The sequence below is a fragment of the Arachis ipaensis genome, chromosome B05 (assembly GCF_000816755.2).
Source record: "Arachis ipaensis cultivar K30076 chromosome B05, Araip1.1, whole genome shotgun sequence".
Taxonomy (NCBI): domain Eukaryota; kingdom Viridiplantae; phylum Streptophyta; class Magnoliopsida; order Fabales; family Fabaceae; genus Arachis; species Arachis ipaensis.
The window spans coordinates 75,860,616-75,866,958 of NC_029789.2; positions in this window are offsets into that span (position 1 = coordinate 75,860,616).

A 6,343-nucleotide genomic window follows, 5' to 3' on the forward strand; every position below is an offset into this window, starting at 1 on the left:
TTAATAGAAACCTTAATTCTTTATTTCTTCCTTTTATATTGCAGAGATTTTATTTGATGATATGTGCAAGAAAAGGTTGGTCTCAAATGGTGTTACTTTCACCACTTTGATTGATGGGTAATGCAAATATAAAAAATTGATGGCCTAAAAGAATTTTCAAGTAACAATCAAGGCATTAGACCAGACTTAATCACGTACAATGCGCTAATCAATGGCCTTTGCAAGATTTGCGATTTGAATGAAGCTAGAAAACTTGTGAATGAGATGAGTAAGAGAGGTTTAAAATCTAACAAGATCACGTTCACAACACTAATGGATGAATATTGTAAAGATAGAGACATAAAATTTGTATTGAGAATGAAGAAAAAAAATGATAAAAAGGGATTGAAATTGATGAGGTAGCTTTTACTACACTCATATCAAGACCTTATAAAGAAAAAGAAAGAGAAGGAGGAGAAAGGAACTGAGACTGCCACCAACCAAGGCCAGCAACTAGTGTAGCAAATACAATGATTTGTTGAAATTTAGGGATACTTGTCTTACTTTATGGTTCATTATGGGTTTATGTGTCTATCTTTAAATTAGTTAGGAGTTTAAGTGTCTCCCAAAATTTTATTAGGAATTTAATTGTCTTATTTTAATGTAACGTATTGCTGACACGTCATCAGGTAACATGACACGTAGACAAAATCTGTTAACTTTGGACGGAGACATTAACGGAGGGAGTGAACTGTCTAACAGAGTTAATTGTTAGGGGCTGCAATGACATTTTTCAATCGAAGAGAGCGGAATGAGAGTTAGCAAAATGGTTAAGGGTTGGGGATGGAGTTTTACTAATTATTTTTTGCCGGTATTTAGTTATTAATGTTTAAAAGTATAAGCTAAAAATATATTATTAAATTACTATATTACAAAAATTGAGTTGATAACTAAAAATAATGATAAAAAATAATAAATTTAACTGATTCTTGAACATTTATCTAAAAAAATTATATGAGAGAATTGGACCAGAAAATTTTGGGTTTTAGTGTTTTTTTAAAAAATAGAGATAATTTTTTATTTTCCAAAATAAGGGAGGCAAAATAATAAAACACAAAATAATGGGGTGAATCGAATATATTTCTTTAAGAGTAAATAGTTTCGCTATAAAAAATTATAATTTTGCTAAAATAGAAGGATGTAGTGGATATCAAGAGGGTGGGTGGTGCACGTGTAACACCCTAATTACCCTAAGCCTTACCTCACGTCGTAAAGCAAAGGTTAATCAAGGGTTACGACAATTCTAAGGCTTATACATATTTATATAGAAGAAATAATATCTTCTAGATGTCCAATGAAGGATACAATTGAAAATCAGGATTTGAAAAGCGTACTCACGAAGCTTCTAACTTAACGCACAATATGTAGATATAATATAACAAAAGATAGGAGTATAATAGTATAAGAATCTAGCCACGGCTCGCGGATTTTAAGCCGGCTAGTTATATACAGACCATACAGAAATTTGGAAGTTTATAACATAGCTTATACAAGTTTTTCTCTCAAAATAAGCCTCTAGGCAAAAGTAAAATACAAAAGATGAGAGATAAATACAAAATAAGCAAAAAGACTCTAAAACAGATAGAGATCCTCTACTCTGTCACCACCAAAGCAACTCACCGAGGTGGATTGCAACCTGCATATGAAAAACAACAACAGAAATATGGTATGAGAACCAGAGGTTCTCAGTATGGTAACAGTGGCCAGTGATGTAAGATATAAGACTTCGGGACGCCAGAAGCAATCCTAGAACATCATATCCATCACAAGATTCATCTTAAAGCATAACTAAAACAATAAAGCATAACTTAATCCATAATATATTAAAAGGGTAATCTAACTTAATGGATTCTCTAACTAACAACTCTCTGTTGTCCCACAGCCTTCACCAACCTATCCTCCATGCGATCCCATCGCCATCGCCTTCCGAACCTCCTCAATCCCAATAGAATACACAATTATTAAAATGCAAGTAAAACACAAGTATAGACATATATGACAAGTAATTCAAGCAGGCAATTAGACATGTTATACATTTAGGCAAACTCAATTAATCAAAGCAAGCAAGCACATAAGAGATGCATATGATGAATGTTTGTCCTATTGGCTCATGATATCACTTGTCGGTCCATAAATGCCAACCCGACACATCCTTCCAGATGTAGCCTTTTCTGCCACGCCAGGGATACAGTGCCCTGCACACTCATGCAGTAGCGAACCTGCTACACTAGAGATATAGTACCCTGCACACTCATGTAGTAGGGAGTCTACTACGCCAGGAATATAGGCCCCGCACACTTCATGTAGCAGAGAAGGAAACAACAACAACTACTCATGCAGTAGAGAAATCTGCTACACTAGGAATATAGGCCCTGCACACTCTCAACAACAAATACTCATGCAGCAGAAAAGTCTTCTACGCCAGGGATATAGGCCCTGCATACTCTCATATAATCCAATAATTTCATCATTACAACTCCGAGTCCTCGGCTCATCTCAACCACTATCCATTGACCTCAATTCATCACCATTTCTCATCTTAAATCACTTTCAATTATCAATTCTTAACATTCCAATGATATAGTGCATGGCACACTTTTCTTCAATATCCATCAAGATCATAATAAACATCATCAGTTCTTAATTCCATTCCAAACTCATTAGTACATCAGTTTCTCATTTCGTATATCTTTCTCCCTTCTCACTCCACCAAATCCATCCTCAGTACCCCAGAAACCTAAGCCTCCGTTCTCTAATATTTTAAAATAATACCAAATTAAATCTCGTAGGACCATTTCCCATGTTTTGATACCCGAAAATAAGCTTAAAAGTCTTAAATAAGTGTCATAGAAGTTTACAAGCTTGTTAGAAAGGTGAAATAATTAAAAAAAAAAAACAAGTTTAAGTTGAGAAACAGGGTGTGTGCGTACACACAGGGATGTGCGTCCGCATGCCCAGGGAAATTTTCAAAAAGTGTGCGTATGCATAGAGGTGTGCGTAAGCACAAGTACTAAATTTTTCAATTTTGTTTGCTCACACAAGGTGTGCTAGAGCTCTCAACAGACTGCCCTTCCCAACGTGTGCGTGCGCACAGGTCTGTGCATGCGCACAGGTTGTAAAACATCATTGGTTATGTGCGCACACAGGTCGTGCTAGCTACCAACAGCAAGCCTTCCCCCGTGTGTGCGTACGCACAAGGCTGTGCGTTCGCACATGTTCGAAAAATCACAAGGGTGTGCGTGCGCACAAGGCTGTGCATGCCCACATTCCAGAAATCACAAAATTCTGTAACCTTGCAGTTCAGATTTTGACACCAAACTTTCCACAATCATATCATTTTCTACCGAATTCGGATTTCCACAAAATTTAAACCATTTTAAAGCTTGTTCAATTATCTTTCATTGATACAAAATGCATTAAATTCCAAGCACGGTAGCTCAACATATGATTCATGGAAGTTCACCAAAATTTCAGTTTTACCGAAAATCACAAGTTCTCAATTTTCCTTGAAACATATAGCCAAATCCAATCCAAATCATTCCAACCTCCAATTTACATCAGATCTACCCTTTTTGTATCAAAACTCACCCCTCATACCAATATTTCCATCCACATTACAACATCATCAACCTCAACATTTAAATTTATCACACTAGAACCATTTCTCAATCCACACAATCATTCATCATTATCATATCACTAACAATCATCATGATTAAGTTCATTCAACACCAATTTCACTTTTCAACATAATTTTATCAACATTAATATTACAATTCATCAACAACCCAAATTATCAAACCATCATACATCATCACATAATAATTCCAACAACCAACTTAATTCATTCCTATCCTATGGGTTACTAGCCTAAGTGTCCAAAAATATTATATATTACATAGAAAAAATTAAAATCATACCTTGGCCGATTTCCAATATGTTCTAAAACTCAAATTGAGTGCAAAACGAGCTTCCAATCACAATCCAAGTCACCAAGAATCTCCAACAAGCATCAAGACTCACCAACAAGCTCCAATATTCAAGCTAGTACTACATATTTAACATAAATCAAAACCTAATACTCACAATTAATAATTTTACTAGGGTTCTTAAGAATCTTACCTCATCCACTGAAATTTAGGATAGGACCCAACATTTTCTCACTAAGGAGTAGCACCTAAACAACCAAAACACAAGGTTTTCTCAAAATCATCACTCATCAAACATGAATTTCTTAGGGAAGCAAGAAGGAAGGGAAATTTCGAGAAACTTACCACAAATTTTAAATAGAAGTGACGGACTCGGCAAGAGCTTTGCGTAGCCCCTGACGGCACGCGAATCGGAGCACTGTAGCTCAAGATATCGCGGATTGAAGTTGTAGGTGAATAGTGCTTCTTCTCTCTTCCTTTCCCTTTTCTCCTCAGCCACTCACCTTGTGTGTGTATGTGTTTAGGGCTAAAGGGTTCATTAAATGAACCTATATATATGTTGGGCTTGGACCCAACTTGGGCCCGGTTTAATCCGTTAGCGTTTTTAGCACGTTTTGCCCAACTTTGGGCAAAACCTTTAAAATTAATGCCCGGTTTTTTATTTTTAATATTTTTCTAAGGTTTTTGACTGTTTTCACTTTTTCTTGCGCAATACCGGGCAGACTTAAACCGGTTTGCGATTTTTCTTAGTTTTTCACAGAAAATACATTTTCTGACTTATAAAAAGACACCGAGTCCAAAAATCATACTTAAATCCTCTGATTCTCAATCTAGATTTTCGGATCCTATTTTGGGCAATATCGATTATTCTATTCTAGTTAAGCGATTTTTCATGAAAACTCTGGTTCTTACAGCACAAATCCCCACACTTTTGTACAGTTGTACCAGCAAGTGCACTGGGTCGTCCAAGTAATACCTGAGTGAGTCAGGGTCGATCCCACGAGGATTGCAGTTTGAAGTAAGCTATGGTTATCTTGCAGATCTTAGTCAGGCAAATTCAGGAGTTGTTGGATTGATGCAAGGGCAATCAGTACTAGGAATATGATAAAGGATTGGAGTTGCTTTGTCTTTCTGAATTAACTCTGGTGTTTCTATCTTCTTTGCTTGTGAGTGATTTCTTCTATGGTAGGTTGTATGTGATCAACGCCATGGGCCGTGGCCATCAATCTCCTCTACTACAGATCAAACGCCATTGGGCATTGTCATCCAATCTGACGAAGGGTGAAGCTCTAGCAGTTCATTCTCTTGGCGATCCTACTCAAAATGCCACAGACAAGGTCGAATCTTCCGGATTAGAGAATGCTTCTTCTTTGGGTTCTAGCCTATACCACAGAGACCCTAATCTCCCTGAAAATCGGCTGAACTGGTGTCTCGAGGAATCCCTAATGAAGTCGTGGATTGGCCGTCTGAGAGATGTATAATCAAGCTAGCGGTTCGGGCTTTCCAGAACGTATTCATACGAACCCAAGTAAACACGGGTGGTTGTCAGGAACGCAGTCCTAGTATGATGAACAGAGATGATTGTCACTGATCATCCTATTCTCCATGTTGAAGAACGAGTATACATCTTACAAATAAATCAAACACGGATCAAAGAAGAAACAGTAATACTTTTATTAATTCATTGGACTCAGCAGGGCTCCTCCCCTTAACTTAGGAGGTTTAGAAACTCATACTAAAAGGAAAATACAATGTAAAACTCGAATAATCAGTAAAGTCTAGTTCCCAGGTTTTGATAACATAAGTCTAATCCCTTAAATACTAAACAAATGACTAGTAAGGGTAAAACAATCTTTTTAGTGCTAAAATCCACTTCTGGGGCCCACTTGGTGAGTATTTGGGCTGAGCTTTGGTGAGATCAACGTGCTAGGAGATCTCTAAGGCATTGAACACTAGCTAGGGGGTCCTCTTTGGGCGTTTGGACGCTGGTCTCTACTCCTTGGGCGCTGGACACCTGGGAGCGGGTAGTGATGCACGGAAAACTTGTCTCTCAACAAATCTCCCTTCGGCAAGTGTACCGAAGTTGTCGTCAAGTAAAAACTCGCAATAGAGTGAGGTCGAATCCCACAGGGATTGATTGATCAAGCAACTTTAATTAGAAGAATGTTCTAGTTGAGCGAATCCAGAATTTGGGTTGAGAGTTGCAGAAAATAAAATAGCGGGAATGTAAATAACAGAAAAGTAAATGCTAGAATTAAAGGACTGGAAGTAAATGACTGAGAATAAATTGTAGAATTGTAAATGGGAATGGGGGATTTGCTCATAAAAGTAAATGGCAGAAATTAAAGAGAATGGGTAAGATCAGAGATGGGGAG